This window comes from Bufo gargarizans, chromosome 10, assembly GCF_014858855.1.
Source record: "Bufo gargarizans isolate SCDJY-AF-19 chromosome 10, ASM1485885v1, whole genome shotgun sequence".
Lineage (NCBI taxonomy): Eukaryota > Metazoa > Chordata > Amphibia > Anura > Bufonidae > Bufo > Bufo gargarizans.
In genome coordinates, this window is record NC_058089.1 from 131,363,509 (window position 1) to 131,383,090 (window position 19,582).

At 46.7% G+C, this 19,582-nt stretch overlaps 1 protein-coding gene across 1 annotated transcript in view; it reads left to right on the plus strand.

Annotated features, from left to right (window-relative positions):
* Nucleotides 1-207: 207 nt before the first annotated feature.
* LOC122920612 (BTG3 associated nuclear protein) overlaps nucleotides 208-19,582 on the plus strand; it is a 326,695-nt gene continuing 307,320 nt past the window's right edge. The window contains exon 1 of the mRNA XM_044270256.1: nucleotides 208-321. The gene's annotated coding sequence lies outside the window, so the exon portion shown is untranslated. The remainder of the gene's footprint in view (nucleotides 322-19,582) is intronic.

Below are 19,582 nucleotides of genomic sequence, written 5' to 3' on the forward strand. Positions count from 1 at the left end.
TCTATCTATCTATCTATCTATCTATCTATCTATCTATCTATCTATCTATCTATCTATCTATCTATCTATCTATCTATCTATCTATCATTTCTATTGTTATTACGGCCTGTGATTGGCCCCAGACGTCCCTGCTCTTCCACACTTTCACCAGCAGGTGGCATCAGCCTCCCAGTGGTGATCCGCGCTTGCGCCTTCTACCACAAGCCGCGCAGGCGCAATCCGGTACCCGCCGCTGTGAGGAGGAGAGGAGGTGCTGGATTCTCTCGCGAGGAAGGACGCCATTATCGCCCACAAAACACCACGAGAACTCGCCCCCAAACGGTAACTGGAGACCAGTGGCGGAGCTGCGATGTTACAGAGCTCCGGGCACCTCCCCGCCGCCCTCTCCGGCTTCCCGGGGTCTGCCCGGTCTTCACAGGCTCCAGGAAAGAGCGGGGAGGAGGGCGGGAAGAGAGGCCTGAGGCGGGAGTCGCGGGCTGTGAGGGAATAGTGGCCGAGGCCTGGTGTGGGCCCCTCCCTGTCCAGGGCCACAGCCGCCTTACTATGGGTGCGGGCAGTTATAGGGGCTGATGCCGAGACGTGGCGTGTGTCACCTGACGTGAGGGGACGTGGAGCCGTCACCCATAGCAACCATCTCCCGCCTCCGTGTGAGCAGGGGCTGACTGGTTGCCATGGGTAACGGCGCCATCTATTCCCTCCAGTGGCTTCTGTGTTTTCCTTTTGTCCATATTTGTGCTGGAATCTGACGGACATCTGCCCCGGAGAGACGGTCAGGTCCGGCCTGCCCCGGAGAGGCGGTCAGGTCCGGCCTGCCCCGGAGAGGCGGTCAGGTCCGGCCTGCCCCGGAGAGGCGGTCAGGTCCGGTCTGCCCCGGAGAGACGGTCAGGTCCGGTCTGCCCCGGAGAGACGGTCAGGTCCGGTCTGCCCCGGAGAGACGGTCAGGTCCGGTCTGCCCCGGAGAGGCGGTCAGGTCCGGCCTGCCCCGGAGAGACGGTCAGGTCCGGCCTGCCCCGGAGAGGCGGTCAGGTCCGGCCTGCCCCGGAGAGGCGGTCAGGTCCGGCCTGCCCCGGAGAGGCGGTCAGGTCCGGCCTGCCCCGGAGAGGCGGTCAGGTCCGGCCTGCCCCGGAGAGACGGTCAGGTCCGGTCTGCCCCGGAGAGACGGTCAGGTCCGGTCTGCCCCGGAGAGACGGTCAGGTCCGGTCTGCCCCGGAGAGACGGTCAGGTCCGGTCTGCCGCGTCTGAATGAGGCCTAAGGATTAGGCTTCTTTCACACTGGTGTTTTTGCCTGATCCGGCAGGGATCAATAAAAAGGCTTCAGTTATTGATAATACAACCGTCTGCATCAGATCCGGTTGTATTAGGGCTCTTTCACACCTGCGTTCTTGTCTTCCGGCATAGAGTTCCGTGGTCGGGGCTCTATGCCGGAAGAATCCTGATCAGTTTTATCCTAATGCATTCTGAATGGAGAGAAATCCGTTCAGGATGCATCAGGACGTCTTCAGTTCAGGACCGGAACGTTTTTTGGCCGGAGAAAATACCGCAGCATGCTGCGCTTTTTGCGCCGGCCAAAAATCCTGAACACTTGCCGCAAGGCCGGATCCGGAATTAATGCCCATTGAAAGGCATTAATCCGGATCCGGCCTTAAAGGGACACTGACAGGCCTTCTGAGCATAATGAGCTCTTTATATGCCCCCCTAGGTCTTATAATAAGTTTCCAATTCATATAAGTATTATCCCTGTGCGCATTGTAAAACGTTAAAAATAATCTTTATAATCACCTGTCCTTTCTGCCCAAGGGGCGTTCTTTGTGCCGCATTTGTGCCCGGCCGCGTCCCAACTGCCGGATCCTTAGACACGCCCATCTCATTAGTGTTCACTTCGCTGGGCGGTATTTTCCTGTCCCCGACATTCGGAGACCCTGCGCATGCGCCCGGCACCCTCGCTCGCCGGGATCACATTGCGCCAAGTGAATACTAATGCGATGGGCGTGTCTAAGGATCCGGCAGTTGGGACGCGGCTGGGCACAAATGCGGCACAAAGAACGCCCCTTGGGCAGAAAGGACAGGTGATTATAAAGATTATTTTTAACGTTTTACAATGTGCACAGGGATAATACTTATATGAATTGGAAACTTATTATAAGACCTAGGGGGGCATATAAAGAGCTAATTATGCTCAGAAGGCCTGTCAGTGTCCCTTTAAGCTAAACGTTTCGGCGCATTACCGGATCCGATGTTTAGCTTTTTCTGAATGGTTACCATGGCTGCCAGGACGCTAAAGTCCTGGCAGCCATGGTAAAGTGTAGTGGGGAGCAGTATACTTACCGTCCGTGCGGCTCCCTGGGCGCTCCAGAGTGACGTCAGGGCGCCCCACGCGCATGGATGACTTAATCGCATGGACACGTCATCCATGCGCATGGGGCGCTCTGACGTCATTCTGGAGCGCCCCAGGAGCCGCACGGACGGTAAGTATACTGCTCCCCCACTCCCCACTACTACTATGGCAACCAGGACTTTAATAGCGTCCTGGCTGCCATAGTAACACTGAACGCATTTTGAAGACTGATCCGTCTTCAAATGCTTTCAGTTCACTTGCGTTTTTCCGTATCCGGCGTGTAATTCCGGCAAATGGAGTACACAACGGATCCGGACAACGCAAGTGTGAAAGAGCCCTTATCTGTAACGGCCAAGACGGACCCGTCATTAGCTCCATTGTAAGCCAATGGGGGACGGATCCGTTTTTCTATTGTCCAAGAAACCAGATCCTTCCCCATTGACTTACATTGTGGATCATGCCGGATCCGTTTTGCTTGCAATCCTAAAATGGAAAGAAAACCGCAGCTTGTGGCTTTTTTTTGTCCGGTATGGTAATGCAGCCAGGCGGAACGCATTTTGGCTCGTTCTGTTCAGTTTTGTCCCCATTGACAGTGAATGGGAACAAAACAATTGTTTTTCTCTGGTATTGAGATCCTCTGCCAGATCTCAATACCGGAAAAGTTAATTGCGTATGTGAAAGTCGCTGGTTTTAGGCTCCACATGTATCTCGCTCCGGCGCCAGAATAAAAGCAACAATTTTATTTTACTGCAGCTTTTTTCATGAACAGGGGGGTATTTACAAGGAGCCCCTACTCCAGAAAGTGGCCCCAAAAAGTGGGTTTGTAACTTTTTAAGTGCAGTTGTGACAGAAGTTCAGTTGGTGTTTCTTTGCTGCCATCGACTTTGGAGGCATGCGCCATTTTAATTCATGATGCAGAACACTCTTTTTTAAGTTGAGTCCGTGAAAACCGCTGAAGCCACACGGATGGTGTCCATGTTCTGTCAGTGATTTTAATGAAGTGTTTGTAGGAGACGTGTTCATGGAATATGGATGACACGCGGACCAAACACGGATGCTTCACGGACATCTTCACATATGAACCACTGATGCGGTTTGTGAGTTGGTGTAGATTTCATTATAGGTACACAGAGGTGTGCCCAGCTGTATACTGAGCGTGTCCTCCTGAGGTGGGTGTCAAGACGGGTGTAGAAAATGCCAGTGTTGGATAACCGAGCTCCTGTGTGGCTTACCGCTAGCGATTACTTAATGGCGCTTTTTCCTTACAAAGAAGGGGACTTGAAAAAGCAGTGACACAAAAACTCCACCTGATGAATGAAAACACAGGGAGCAAAAAACCACGTGCATGTCTTGCCCTCCATATTTTCCATAGTCCTAACATCTGATACTTGCGTCTTCCGCAAGGGCCAAAAACACAACAAATACGGCCGCTAAAGTAGCCTTAGGCCTCATTCACATTATCGTGGCCATTTGATGCCCAAGGAAAATCCATCAGATGTCCATGAAGGATCCGTCTTTGGGCCACGTGTGCATTTTTTTTCTTCCAGAGCTTCTCCTACCAGTGGTCAGTGAAACGCCGACAGAACGCGCAGGCTTAACGTGTTTACGGACCCATAGGCTTCAATGAGTGTCTTTGCTCTGAAGCAGTGTGTCTGCTGACCCATTGTCTGTGGAAACCCCCCGATGTGTGACGCACTAAAAGTCCGTGCTGTCCCTGGAGTGTGAATGAGCATGGACTATAACGGGACCCGGCAGAGAAATGCTTGCAATCAGCTGATCAGCAAATGTAGCGTGCAGCGAATGAGACGACTCCGTGTTCAGGATGTTTGAATAGTGTATCACAAGTAGAAATGAAACAAGCTGACACTCCGAAAATATCTACATCTAGCAAGCATTACGTAGAGTACGGGCCTCCACTGCGAATATATGTTAGTCCACGCATCAGAAAAGGTCACACGCAGGCAACACTTACATAAAACGCCTGCGTGGACGTATCAAACTGGTGTAAAGTAGAACTGGCTTAGTTGCCCATAGCAACCAATCAGATTCCAACTTTCGTTTTGGAGAGCTCCTTTGGAAAACGAAGCTTGCAGCGGTTTTGTGACCCTCTGACGATGTGGAGCCTAATGGATCGGTCCTGACTTACAATGTAAGTCAATGGGGACGGATCCATTTTCACTGACAATATGGTGCAATTGAAAGCGGATCTGTCCCCCATTGACTTTCAATGTAAGTCAGGACGGATCCGTTTTGACTTTGCATTATTCTTTCAAAAAATAGTCTAACAGATTAGTTCTGAACGGATACAAGCGTTTGAAATATCGGTGCGGATCCATCTGTGCTGATACAAGACGGATCCGCACCTAACGCAGTTGTGAAAGTAGCCTAAATAGGCTTTCATATATGCGTTGTGCTGTCCGTTTTCAGATCTGACACGTGCTCTAAAAACCACAGCGCTACGCTTCAGTTTTGTCCCCATTCATTGTTAATGGGGACAAAACTCAGCAAACCACAACGGGGTCCACCAGAATGCATTCTGTTCCAGTTTGTGCAGCGTTTTTGATTGTGGCATGGGAAACTGAAGAAGCCGGATCCGGCACCAAAAACCATGTAAGTCAATAGTACCAGCAGAAGCCGCACTACATTTTTTTCCAGAAGAGTAAAAATACTCTTAACAATTTTGAGGCGTAATAATTTCGGGGTAATTCATATATCTAATGCTGCCATACACGGCACCCACCCAACGCTACTATATACATATTACATACACAGCTCTACTACATGCCCATTACACAGATAGTTTACTATATACACATTGCACACACAGCTCTGCTACATGTCAATTACACAGATAGAACTACTGTGTGCACATTACACACAGAAAGCTGTACATTAGACTGGTTACACTGACATAGCCCTGCTTTATACTTACCTTCCATACATAATGTACCTCTGCATTCTCCACCAGCACAGTGCTACAAGAGCCTGTGTTCCCCTAACCCCTCCCACACACGGCTGATCACATGACTCTGACATCACCACAGGTCCTGTAAACACAATGTAGTGTTTAGTCCAGACTGGAGCTGCTCTCCTGACTAGAAAAAGACCAAGCGTAAAAAGACACACAAGTCTTTTTCCAGGGAGTAAAATGGCCTGAACAGGCGTCTGGCGCTTGTACAGGCGTTATTGCGACCTCTGGGTGCGGATCCCTTTTTTTTTTTTTGTTTTTTTTTTGTTTCTTCATTTTCAATATAATACAACCGGGTCCATTCTGAAAGGATGCAGCCAGTTGTATTATTAGGACAGAAGTGTTTTGCAGTTTTTTGGACATCGCACACCGGGTCTCAAAACCGTATAGCAATAACGCCAATATGAAGGTAGCCTACACCAGTTCTTTACACCAGTTTAGTAAATCTCCCCTATTGTTCCTATCGGCCAAGGGTCACATGGTGCACATTAAGGCCCCATGCACACGGCCGTTGTTCACAGCCGTGTGCGGGCCGTGGAACCGCGGCCTGGATCCCTCCTGAGAGCAGGAGCGCACGGCGTCACTGGTTGCTATGACGCCGTGCGCCCCCTGCTGCCGGCACAGTACAGTAATACACTGGTATAGATCATACCAGTGTATTACTGTACTGTGCCGGCAGCAGGGAGCGCACGGCGTCATAGCAACCAGTGACGCCGTGCGCTCCTGCTCTCAGGAGGGATCCAGGCCGCGGTTCCACGGCCCGCACACGGCTGTGAACAACGGCCATGTGCATGGGGCCTTACATTGCCACAGTTCAGTAAGGACAAGCATTTCACAAGTGTTTTTTTTGTAAAAATCGTACGGTCTCTGCATATATTCACATTATGTGATTATCATCCACCTTAAATTGCTAGCGTTCAAATCGTAACGATTATCTACTCCTCCAAATCCAGCATCGTTTTTTTTGTCAGTGATCAAGGCAAAACCAGGACTGGAGCCTCCATAGACCTAAGGTATAAGGGAAAGATCTGCGCTTAGAGCCGCACCGGGATTTGGTTCACTGTCACTGATGTGTGAATAAGGGCCAAGTCTTATCGCCCCGTTATGGTTATGTCCTTTTCAACACGACTGTTAGATGTGGTTAGATGCAGCTGACATACAGGGTCTGGCCTCACGGGGGTGGGGGTGGGGGGGGTTACGAAAAGCATCAAAATTCACATGCGTTTAAAATCCCCGCCGCAGATTTTTTTCTCTCTCACATCATTGGAAAAGGTTTGCTAAAATCTCAGCCACTTAGCTGGCACTGTAAGGCCTCTATCACACGAGCGTGACGGATTAGGTCTGGATGTGTTCAGGGAAACTCCCACCATTTTGCAAGCAAGTTCAGTCAGTTTTGTCTGCGATTGCGTTCAGCTGTTCCGTTTTTCCCCCGCACGGGTGCACTGTGTTTTGATAAAAAACTGAAGGTTTACATCTCTTAACTACCATCAGTGAAAAACGCATTGTATCCGCACTTGCTTACGGATGCGATGCGTTTTTTTGTACTGAAGCCCCACTCACTTCTATAGGGCCAGGGCTGCGTGACCAACGCAGAATATAGAACCTGCTGCGTTTTTCACGCAAAGCAGAACTGATGCGTGAAAAAAAACTGCTCATGTACACAGACCCATTGAAACGAATGGGTCAGGATTCAGTGCGTTGTATGCGTTCACATCACGCATCGCACCCACGTGGAAAACTCGCCCGTGTGAAAGAGGCCTAATACTCTGGACTTTCTGCACACAATTCTGAGACTGAACATTTTCCTTGTATACTCTACATGAGTGTGGGCCGGTGTAGTAACACGCTGGGAGCGCGGTCAGTCGTAGCCGTATGAATCACGAAGCCTCTCGTGCAAAACTCTCTTCTTTGGGGAAAAGTGGGTGAAATATTTTGTGAATGATTTTAAGGCCTTACCCCATACTCGCACGCTTTTCTTCCATCGGCCGCCTGTTAGGTTACATCCCCATGGGGCTGAGTTTCAGGGGCCATGTTTCTGTAGCAAAATCCACAATTAATCAACTGCAAAAATGCTGATTTGTTTAGTATTTTGTGGTGGATTTCACCCGGTTTTGCAGTGGGTGAAACATGCAGCATAGCATAAATTGTGGACCTAAAGACGTATTCTGGTTACATCATGTTTTCCCCTATAACTATCAGATTGGTGGGGATCCAACCATTTGGACCCACGGCAACCACGAGACCGGGGGTCCCCGTTTCTGGCAATAACATAATGATGAACAGAACAGCTGTGCGCATGCTGGACCTTCCCCTCTATATAGTTTCGGGGCCCCTGTTGGGTATGTGGTTGCTGTTCTTGTGATCTGTTTGGGTCCCCGTGGTTGGCCCCCCTCTTATCTATTAGTTGTCTCCTAGCCACAGAAATAGTACTTTAGTATTCTCGCCACAGGTCAATTTTGTGCACTGGATTCTTTTCGCAGTGTGCGGCCGTATAACTGATAAAAAAAAAAAGAAACTAGTTGGAGAAGCTTATATAGCGCTCAATGATGGGGCGGAGCCCACGTATAATCCCGTTGTATAAATCACGGCATTCAGTATAGAGAATATCTTCTTTAAAATTGAAGAAATAGCTTATTCCATCCTTTAGGTACACATCTGTTAGTACTGGCCAACGTTTCGGTCCCGGACCTTTTTTCACTGCCACTCTATACAGGAGAAATGGAATGGAGGATGGCGTTACACGCTTTACTGAGTGCCGTGATTTATAGAATTGGATGTGCTTTATAACTGATGACTTGTCCTCTGATCGTTGGGGGTCTGTGCTTACCTAGCCCAGTGCCATCCATTGTGTAGTGGCTGTGTTTCGTATCACGCTCAGCCCCATTCACTTGCACCTAGGCCTTGTGACCGATGAACGTCACATCACTAGATAAGCTGAGAAAAGGCCACGGTGCTGCTGTGAGCACCAGTGCTTTTTTGAACAAATGATTGGTGAGGGTCCCTGGTGTCAGACCCCCTCCTATCAGATACTGCTGACCTATCCTGAGGATAGGTCATCAGTATTAGGGCTGTTTCACATGGACGAGTCCATTGCGGGATTCTCGCTCCATTCTGGAATTGCAGGAGCACCCCCGCCGATCCGCTGTATGGAGAGAAGGCGTGCGCAGTGTGCAAGTGCCATCGCCCTTCTCTCTTCCTGTTTTGACAGAAGCGAGCAGGAAGAGGTGGCACGTGCACACTATGTGTGCCATCTCCTTATACAGTTGATCGGTACCGGGTGTCGGACGCCTACCGATCTGATATTCGTGACCTATCCTGATGATAGGTCATCAGTATTAAAAGCCCAGAGAACCCCTTTAATGTGAATTCTACTTTCTTAGGCTACATGCACACAACCATGTGCCCCCCCGTGGTCGTATTGCGGCCCACATACAGCGTGCATTCCGCATCACGGATCGCGGACCCATTCACGGAGATGCGGAACGGAGGGAAGCATCAGAACCTCATGGAAGCACTACGTGTTTCTGGCCGTGCCTCCGCACAGCAAAAGAGTAGTGCATGCACTGCTTTTTTGCAGTGCGGACCGTCGGATGCAGATCGCGGACCCCATTCAAGTGAATAGGTCCGCAATCCGCATGCGGCTGCTTCACGGTCTGTGCCCGTGCATTGCGGACCGCAATTTCCGGTCTGCAGCACAGGCACGGAGCCCTAACGTTCGTGTGCATGTAGCCTTAAAGGGAACCTGTCACTGGGATTTTGTGTATAGAGCTGAGGACATGGGTTGAGCACATTCACAATATACAGTCCCTATAGCTCTGTGTGCTTTTATTGTGTAAAAAAAACGATTTGATACATATGCAAATTAACCTGAGATGATTCCTGTCCCTTACTCGTCTCGGGGAGAGGACTCGTCTCGGGGACAGGACTCGTCTCAGGTTAATTTGCATATGTATCAAATCGGGTTTTTTACACAATAAAAGCACACAGAGCTATGGGGACTGGGTATTGCGGATGTGCTAGCGGCCATCTAGCAACCCATGTCCTCAGCTCTATACACAAAATCCCGGTGACAGGTTCCCTTTAACCAGTTTTTTTTTTTGTCTTTGGTTTTTCTTCAGCAGTTACAAACCAGAAGCAAACCCTGTGCAGTCTAATCGTGCAGTAATATCGCCATCCGTCTTCAAGTTTCTACTGGCCCAATGTCAGTAAGAGGTTCTGGACAGATGAAAGGGCTGCAGGGTCGGACTTGCCAGTTTGTAGTCCAGTTAGGCTACTTTAACACTTGCGGCAGTGTGATCCGGCGGGCAGTTCCGTCGTCGGAACTGCACGCCGGATCCGCCCATCTGCCGCTGATTGAAAGCATTTGTGAGACGGATCCGTCTCACAAATGCATTGCAAGGACGGATCCGTCTCTCCGCTTGTCATGCGGACAGACGGATCCGTCTTGTATATTTTTTCCCATTTTTACCGGCGTGCGCATGCGCACGCCGGAAGGACGGATCCGGCATTCCGGTATTTTGAATGCCGGATCCGGCACGAATACATTCCTATGGGAAAAAAATCTGCATTCAGTCAAGTCTTCAGTTTTTTTCGCCGGAGATAAAACCGTAGCATGCTGCGGTTTTATCTTTTGCCTGATCAGTCAAAACGACTGAACTGAAGACATCCTGATGCATCCTGAACGGATCGCCCTCCATTCAGACCGCATAGGGATAAAACTGATCAGTTCTTTTCCGGTATAGAGCCCCTGTGACGGAACTCTATGTTGGAAAAGAATAACACTAGTGTGAAAGAGGCCTTACTATGGAGGCACATAGGTCTGCATAGGATCGGATAACAGAAAAATGTATTATTCTAAACAATGCCCCCTCTGCTCCCGGCCACTGCCTTCTGTTAAGTTTACTATTAGATTGGTTAGAGCCCGCCACGTGAACCTCGGACGCCTGTCGTAGATGTATCTGGTGTGGTGTCGCAGAATGCGTCATTCCTGTGCTAAAATTGAACGACATAAACTCCAGATTTCCGCATTGGTCTTATCAAGCCATCTTGGTTTTGATGCTTCGGAGAGATGTCAGCCCAGAACCTCACGAGGACAGAACACCTGCAGCGCCCTGTTCACACCATCCTAGATCTGGAGACGCTAAATGACGCTTAGTGCTGCGGAGGGTTTAGGGCGAGATCTGACCCTGGTTAGACGTCAGCTTTTCTCAAAAGCTGGGATATTTTCCTGGAAGTCATCTCTCCTGATAGCATCTCAGAATAACTAGAGGATGTTCATCTTGGGGGAAGTCTGCGAATCTAATCCTTGATTTCTTAAATAGTATCTGGAGCGAATCTTGAACTGGACTACGCAGAATGCTTCAACAAACAATCCAGCCCCTTGTTATGTGCTCCGAAGCCCCATATTTCCCCTGTGCTGATCTGTGGCCAATCTCTTATTAAACTGCTGAGATCCCAGGGAAGTTCTGTTTTCGTTGGAAGGACATGGACCTGCGCGGTGTTGCACTTGGCCGTCCATCTCTGGTAGCTTAATATTCAGAGTGAAAACAATTACTGAAGAATGCATAAATCATTTTTGTAGACCTGCTGCAGATGCATCGAGCTGCAATGTCTCCCAGCCCTACAGAAAATACAATGGTGCCACAACGGCAACAGCAGGTGTAACACGATAAAGCTACCAGATGTGTGCTCGGGATCAGGAGCTCACGTGCTTACTGGCTCTGATTTTTGGGAAATTTCATAGCAGAGCTTTTCATCGTGTCCTGTTGTCCCAGTATGTCCTGACAACCAGTAAGAGGATGAGAACTGCAGACCCCAAAGCCATGTGTTTAACGGAAACAGAAGCTTACTTGGGATATTTAAATGCTCATCATTTTGCAGAAAGGCTGCAGTTTTTCCTGGTGATTTGCACCCTTTAAGTACATAGCGTGAAAAATGTGTTAAATGCGACACTTAAAAATGTGTTAAATGCGACACTTGCAGACATTGTCACAAATTTGTAATGAAATCGGTGTTGGAAATACCAATTGTGTGGGCTTAGCCTTGCAGTAAAGCAGTTCCTCAGGCTGCTGGGCTCTATTGAATTGGTTAGAAGTAGATGTTGGCGCTTTGATAAATCGGGATGTGAACAAATTGTACTTCTGACAGACTCGGGTGTGGTTTTCCTGGTGTGTCAGATTTAGGGCACACGCACATGGCCGTAGCTGTTTTTGCAGATCCGCAAAACGCGGATAGTGGCTGAGAGCCTGTAAACATTTTTTCACTTTCACAATGTCTTATCCTTGTCCACAAAACAGAGAAGAATAGGACGTGTTCTATTTTTTTTTTTGCGGGGCCACGGAATGGAGCAACAGATGCGGACAGCACATGGAGTGTTGTCCGCATCTTTTGCAGCCCCATTGAAGTGAATGGGTTCTCATCTGAGCAGCAAAAATGTGGCCCCAATGGGCTGAGCAGCTGGATGGAATTCTTTGTCTGTAAATCCGACAGGAGATTATGCTGCCTATGCAATGCATCTACCATATATCAAAGGGTGTAGGAAAAGTAATCCAAGCAATCTCGATGCAAAAACCTGTGACTTTTTGTGATTTTTACACCACTCTCGCCACCTTTAAAAAAATAAATAAAATAATTATATCTCATTCGCAGCTTTTTTTAAGTCATCAACATTTCTCTCATTGAAGTACATGGGTAGTGGAAAAAAACAGAGTAAGTTCTGTAGACAGAAGTGTTATATTTAAAGATGCTCCGTTTGATAAATTTGGCACATGTTACTCCAGCGCAGACTGAAGCAGAACATTTCACAAATGCAAAGCAACTGCAGTGATTGGGGGTCATTTACTGAACGTGTGCACAAAAACTACTGACCACTTCAGTATATACATAACTCTCAACACTTAGTGGGTGGAGCTTAGTGGAAGGGGCGGGACCACTATGGCACAACACATGTACTGTACTTTACACCATTGGATAGGGGATAACTATTAAATCACTGGGGGTTCTGCTGCCGGGGCCGCCACCGATCATGAGAATGGATGACCCCATACCATGTGCCCTGTCGTAAACTCGGTGCATTCCCTGAATGGCGTCTTGCAACAGGCGTCTTGCAACAATTTTTATCCCAAAAACTGGCATAAAATGTTGTAAATGACCTCCAATGTGTTCCTGACAAATGATGCATAAAAGATGTGATCACCTGACAAACGAGCGTTTGCTTGTATGGTTATTACGTGAACGAAAATTCATTCCCAAACATCAGCCCATGTAAAAGGGATCTTTAGATGTGCTGATTTTCCTATAGGGGATTAAAGGGATTAAGATATTGATGACCTATCCTCAGGTCATCCATATCAAATTAGTAGGGGTCCGACACTAAGGTCCCCCACCGGTTAGCTGCTTTGGGCAGCGGTCGGTGACCGCTGTGTAGTTTCGGGCACACTGCAGCTCAGTTGGATGGGAGCCTTGGTGCGGTGCTCCAACACGACCACTACACAGTGGATGGGACCTTCCGGTTCCGGCTTACTGTATGGTTTCTGGTGCTGGGTGTGGGACCCACACTGATTTGATATTGACTTATCTGGAGGATAGGCCATCAGTATCTAAGTCCTGGAATTCCCCTTTAAGAACATTTGTAATCTTTTAGGGCGGGAAGGCAGTATTAGATGGACTTCACATTACATTATTTGGGCACAAGATGCAGTATCTGGAGTGCATCTAAGTGTTCTGGTGGGGTTCAGATCCGTCGACCATCAGTACAACACGTTTGAAGTACGAGCTGTCCTCCCAGGCGCTAATATCTCTGCGTGACTCTGAACACGTCCAGATGGCTCTTCCCAAAATGATTTGTCATTTCTGAGCTCTCTTGGGGTGTCCGTCATAAGTCTTGCAGAACTTTGGAAAGTGCAATATTCCAGGCATACGAGCTGTGATGGACCTGATTATGGAGGGTTTTTTCCAATGGGAAGCTTTTGTAGAAATGTTTCTCTATCCCTGAGAAGAGTCACTGATGCATCACCGGATGTACACATGGGTATACGTATGTGTATTAGACGAAAACAGGTGATAAATTAGACTAATTGTAGGGCCTTCGTAAATGTGCCCCAGTGTCTTGCTGTTGGTCCTTTTACAGCATGTTCTTGGCATGAGTTTATTCTGCTCTTTTCATATTTCTTTGCTGTAGAAGAAGCACAGCGGACCCATCCCATGCGGATCTTTCCACTACACACGTTTTTTCCACAAAGTGTCTGACTATCGACAGCATGTCAGTTGTTTGTGCAATTTTTGGTGCAGATTTCACCCTTTTCAATGGAAGGATCAACAAGTAACACATGAAGATTTCGATGGACATTTGGTGCGGAAATGCACAGAAATTGGGAATTTCTGGTAGTCTACCCTCACCTGGAATCGCACGTGCAGTTTGTGATGTGGTTTTGGAGTGGAGCTAGCAGGAGGTAGAAGTCCTTCTATTGTCCTTCCCCTTCCTGAATTGGCTAAAATAGTGCAACGTAAACTGCTTGTGTGACTCCAACCTCTGACCTTCCTCCCAGATATTCTCTTAAATTAATATATATGATCTTGTGTGGTTTACTTTTCTTTTCATATAATTTTTGAAAGCATTTTTAATGGCGTTATTTTATAACATTTTTACATTCATATTCTTTTGGTGTTGCCATCCTTTATGAAAGCATATAGAAAATAACAGCCATCACGTGAGCATGCTGTAAAAAAAAAAAAAAACTCCTGCTAAAAATGCCAGAAAAATGCTTTATATGTACCATTTGCACCAAAGAATACAAGCAAAAAATGCTGCAATGTGCTAATCGCCTTTGATATTCTGACACCCATGACACCTTACTGTGTAGCCGGGAAGTATCAAGATCGAGTGGTACTTTCATTTTCTGCATAGCTATAGCTAAATTAAAGAACTTTGAAACTATCAGGGGGATGTACGCCCAAATTCTAGACAGCAGCTCGGGCGACTGAACAGACATCCAAATGAAAAGCAAGAAACTTTTAGCTCAAAAGTTCAATTGAAGCTGATTCATTCTAGACTTCGTAATCTTCCAGCAATCTCCATAGGAAGCAGATATAATTTGGGACCAAAACTAAGGCCCCATAGCATGCTACGGTTTTATCTTTTGTCTGGTCAGTCAAAACGACTGAACTGAAGACATCCTGATTAGGGATCGACTGATTATCGGTTTTACCGATATTATCGGCTGATATTCAGGAATTTGACCGTTATCGGCATCTAAATTGCTGATATTCCGATAACGTATTGGGAACAAGGATCGCTCTGCTCTCAGCGCTCTCCGTGTTCCCTCAGCAGCACAGGGGAGAAGGAAGCAGTGTCTCTCCCCCCCCCCCCCCCCCCCCCGTGCTGCTGCTGCCGCCAATGAAGAGACAGATTGGAAGAGGAGGGGCGGGGCTTTGGCCACTGCGCCACCAATGATGTTAACTTACTCATTCATTCAAATTGAACAGGAGGCGGGAGCTGCAGGATCACATAGCCGGCTCCTGACCTCTGAGCGGTAGCTGCGATCTGCAGTAGTTAACCCCTCAGGTGCCGCGGATCGCAGCTACTTGTCATAGAGGTCAGGAGCCGGCTATGTGATCCTGCAGCTCCCGCCTCCTGTATATGAATAAATTAGAGATTCATCTTCGGCGCAGAGAGCCCCCCCCCCCCCACCCCACCAAGCCCTCCAGTATTAATCATTGGTGGCGCAATGCGCCCCGAGCCCAACACACCCCCACCCCAGTATTAATCATTGGTGGCGCAGTGCGCCCCCCCACCCCCGTATTAAAAACATTGGTGGCGCAGTGCGCCCCCCCCCACCCAAGCCCCCCAGTATTGATCATTGGTGGCAGTGGCCACAGGGTCCCCTCCTCCTCCGATCGGAGCCCCAGCAGTGTAAGCCTGGGGCTCCGATCCGTTACCATGGCAGCCAGGACGCTACTGAAGCCCTGGCTGCCACGGTAAGCACCATGCTGCTGTGTGCACAGAGCACAGGGCAGCGGGGACAGTGTGAGATCCTATTCACCCTGATAGAGATCTACCAGGGTGAATAGGACAAGGGTTCTAGTCCCTAAGGGGGCTAAAAGTTAGTAAAAATAAAAAAGATTAAGTATAAATGAAAAAGAAAGATAAAAAAAAACAAAAAACACGTTAACAATAAACATTCATTTTCAGCAGATTTGTGTAGGATTTTTTTTCTGTCAAAAATGAAAATTCACAGAATATCGGTATAAATTATCGGCTATCGGCCTGAAAGTTCCCAAATTATCGGTATCTGTATCGGCCCTAAAAAATCTATATAGGTCGATCCCTAACCCTGATTCATCCTGAACGGATTACTCTCCATTCAGAATACATGGGGATATGCCTGATCAGTTCTTTTCCGGTATAGAGCCCCTGTGACGGAATTCTATGCCGGAAATAAAAAACACTAGTGTGAAAGTACCCTTACATGGGCGAGTTTTCCACGCGGGTGCAATGTGTGACATGAACACATAGCACCCGCACTGAATCCTGACCCATTAATTTCAATGGGTCTGTGTACATGAGCGATTTATATATTTTTTTTTTCACGCATCACTTGTGCGTTGCGTGAAAATCGCATCATGTTCTATATTCTGTGGGGGTTTTTTTCACGCAGCCCTGGCCAATGACTAGGGCTGCGTGAAAATTGCATTACATCCGCAAGCAAGTGCGGATGCAATGCGATTTTCACGGATGGTTGCTAAGGAGATGATAATAAATAGGGATGAGGTCCATTCACTTTATTATTTTCCATTATAACATGTTCCGCTAAAAGAGAGCAAGTTCTATCTTTTTGCGGTGTGGAAGCACGGAATGGAACCCCAGAAAGCACTCCGTAGTTCTTCCGTTCTGCATCTCCGGATTTGCGGACCTATTGAAATGAATGGGTGCGCATCCGTGATGCTGAATGGCCACGGAAGTTCGGAACTGTGACCGTGTATTACGGATCCGCAAATGCGGTCCGCAATATAAAAAGGGGCAGCACACGTTCGTGTGAACGAGCCCTTATTGCGAGCTTCTTATGTGTCTGATATCACACATATTCTGGCCTCCCACAAAACCCAGAGGGAGCAGGAATTTTTATTTCATTTTAATGTTTTCTTTTTTTTAATTGTTCACCTGGCGATAGTAATAACAAAAATAATAAAATTCTCCAAGTTAAAAAAAAAAGCATGTTTTTCACAGAAAATTTCCAAAAATGAAATCTCCGCACATTTGGTAGCATTGCATCAGCGACTGCCCACACTAGATAACTGTATTGTTATTTATGTCAGAATTTCTTTTTTTTTTTGTGTACACCACCCAAAAAAATTACATTTGTAAATAGTATCAAAACTACATGTCTTCCTGCAAAGATCAAGCCCTTAGGCTTCGTTCACATCACCGTTCAGCCTTTCTGTATGGGGTCCGTTATGTTTCCGCTCAGAAAATGATTTTTAAGCGGAGACAAAAGTCCTGCATGCACAACTTTTGTCTCCGCTTAAAAATTCTCTTCTGAGCGGAAACATAACGGACCCCATTATGGTCTATGAGGTCCTCAGTCTCCGTTTAACTCAGTTTGGTGTCAGTTATGTGCTTATCCGTCTAAACGGAGCAGGAGAACGGAAAGGCTGAACGGTGATGTGAACGTAGCCTTACACAAAAAAGAAAAAGATATGGGCTCATACCTTATTTAAATCCAGGTGGCGACTTTCTTTTTGGACAGGCGGTTTATATATTTTTTAAAAAGGTTTTTATTGTGGAAAAGTAGTAAAGTTTAAAAAAACTATATACAGCTTTTTTTGCTTTATATATTATATTAGTGAGAGCTGCCCTCATGGAATCGCTCACTAGTATGCAGGAGGCACGGCGAGCAGTGTATCGCTGCTAGTGCTTGCGGTGGTCTCCTCCAGGCGCCGTGCTGCACTCTCCTGACTGTGTACAGCATTAGGATGTAGTGCATGCACTATGACCTGATATTGTACACTTTGGGGTATGTTTTGAGGTCTTATGAAAATATTTATTTTCCTCCTCTAGGTGCGTCTTATAAAACAAAAAATACAGTATACTTGGTGTACCGTCCCAGAGAATCATGTTATTTTTGTCAAAAAATAAATGTTGTTTTCACATCCCTCAATTAAGAAAAGTTAATTAGTGAGTTATTTGCACCCCAAAATGGTGCCATTGAACACTGCATCTTGTTTGGTCTACACAATGGTCCAGCTTTCTTTTAGACAACTAGGTGATATCCCAACTACCCAAGCCTAGTACATGAGTTATGGGGGATAATGGGATCATATTCTGAGGTATAGTGTAAAAGAGGTAAATCAGAGTCAGGTGATAGCCAGCCTAAAAAGATGGAGCACGCATAAAACTGTTGATGTAGTGAATTAAAGGTGTTTTCTCATCTCAGACAATGGGGGCATATCGCTAGGATATGCCCCCATTGTCTTATAGGTGCGGGTCCCACCGCTGGTGCCCGCACCAATATCGAGAACGGACTGCGCTCTCCTTCACTGCACAATGACAGTTTATCGTCTATTTCTGAAGATTCTAGAATACCCAATACACAGACCCTTGGATCATTAGGCAATCGTATCTGGCTTGTAACAGTTATGATTTGACGTATATCATCCCAGAATCTCTTCAATCTTTGGCAGTTCCAAACCATATGAAGAAATGTTGCTTCTGTTTCTCCACAGCAAGGGCATGAATAGAAATCTTGGGGTTCTATACACTCTGTGTATTAGATAAAGCTGGGACAGCCTCTGGGATTCATTCGGTGGAAGACTAGTTGTCAAAGCCAGAACGTCAGTCCATTGTTCCTACGTCCTCTTCCCATTTTCCTTTTACCACCAATGGAGTTGAGGAGGCATTGGCGTCAAGTATAAATGTATATAGTCGTGATATCTGACCTTTTCTGCACCTGCCCTCCAGTAGCTGTTTCACCACAGGAGGGGGAGGGGTGGGGGTGGCATGCCTCAATTGGAGAAATTGAATGCCGTCTTGGGTAGGCCAAATTCTTCCTGAAGCTGAGTAAAAGATTTGAACAGTCCTTGAGATTGAATTTGACCTAGAAATAATATGCCCCTCTCCTCCCATGGGGAAAAGCCTTCTAGTCTGAATAACTCTGGTAATTGGGGATTCCGCCATAATGGAGTATTCTCGCTAAGACTTGTTAAGTTTGCCAGTTCCTTGAATTTTGACCAAACTTTGGTTATAAGGGAAATTGTGGGGAGTTTCCTGCCTAGAGGGTGCTTCCCGCTCACTTCAATCGAAGCAATAGGTGCTTTCTGCTTCATACTATGAGCAACTATCTCAGCCGAAGAGTCTAATTCACGTGTTCTAATCCAACCCCTAACAATTGCAATTGTGCAGCCATAAAGTAGGACCACAGGTTCGGGAGGGACAAACCGCCTTCTTCCTTAACTTTTTAGAGAGTCTCTGTACGAACTCTCGGTTGATTACACCAAACATTAGTTTTGACTACAAATTTGGCGATTAGTGATCCATTTTTATGTATTCAGCTGGTACTGCTGCACCTATTAAAGGGGTATTCTCTTTTTTAATTTATTTGTTTATATAATAGAAAATCATACAATTTTCTAATATACAGTTATTTAAAATGTTGCATACATTCAGGTAGTTGACCTATATGCAGAAGAATGGTATAGCCCATGTATCAGTCCTGTATAATGCATCCATGGCCTATCTGAAACATGGCACCAGTCATGTGACACACTTGCACCCTGACATTCAGTAAGCATTGTTACATAACATACATGTGCAGGGTGAGCTTGCAGGCACATCATATGATAATCTAACAGGACTAGTGTTATTGTGGTTATTACAGTAACTACAATAATGTCCCTGTCTGTAGGTGATTTGTAATATGCCTGTTGTTAAGTGATGTTATTAAAGTTTAATGTAAAAAAAGAAAGAAAATCACACACAGAAATCTGCTTCTACATAGACCTTGAGATGCTGCTTCAGGTTATAATACTAAATACTGTGTATGTTCTGCTTTCTAATACACTACTACCCTCCTGATACCTGGGCAGCCGGGTCACATGACTGACACAATGCTTAGTCCTATCTAGCTGTTCTACAGAAGCATTTCACAGGACTGAAATGGACTGTAACATGTTTTTTTCTTTAGGAAGAGGAAAATGCATGGATATACTGTATTTTTTGCCAACATGCACCTTTTTTCTCCCCAAAGTGGGAGGAAATGTCAGTGTGTCTTATGGGGAGAATACTA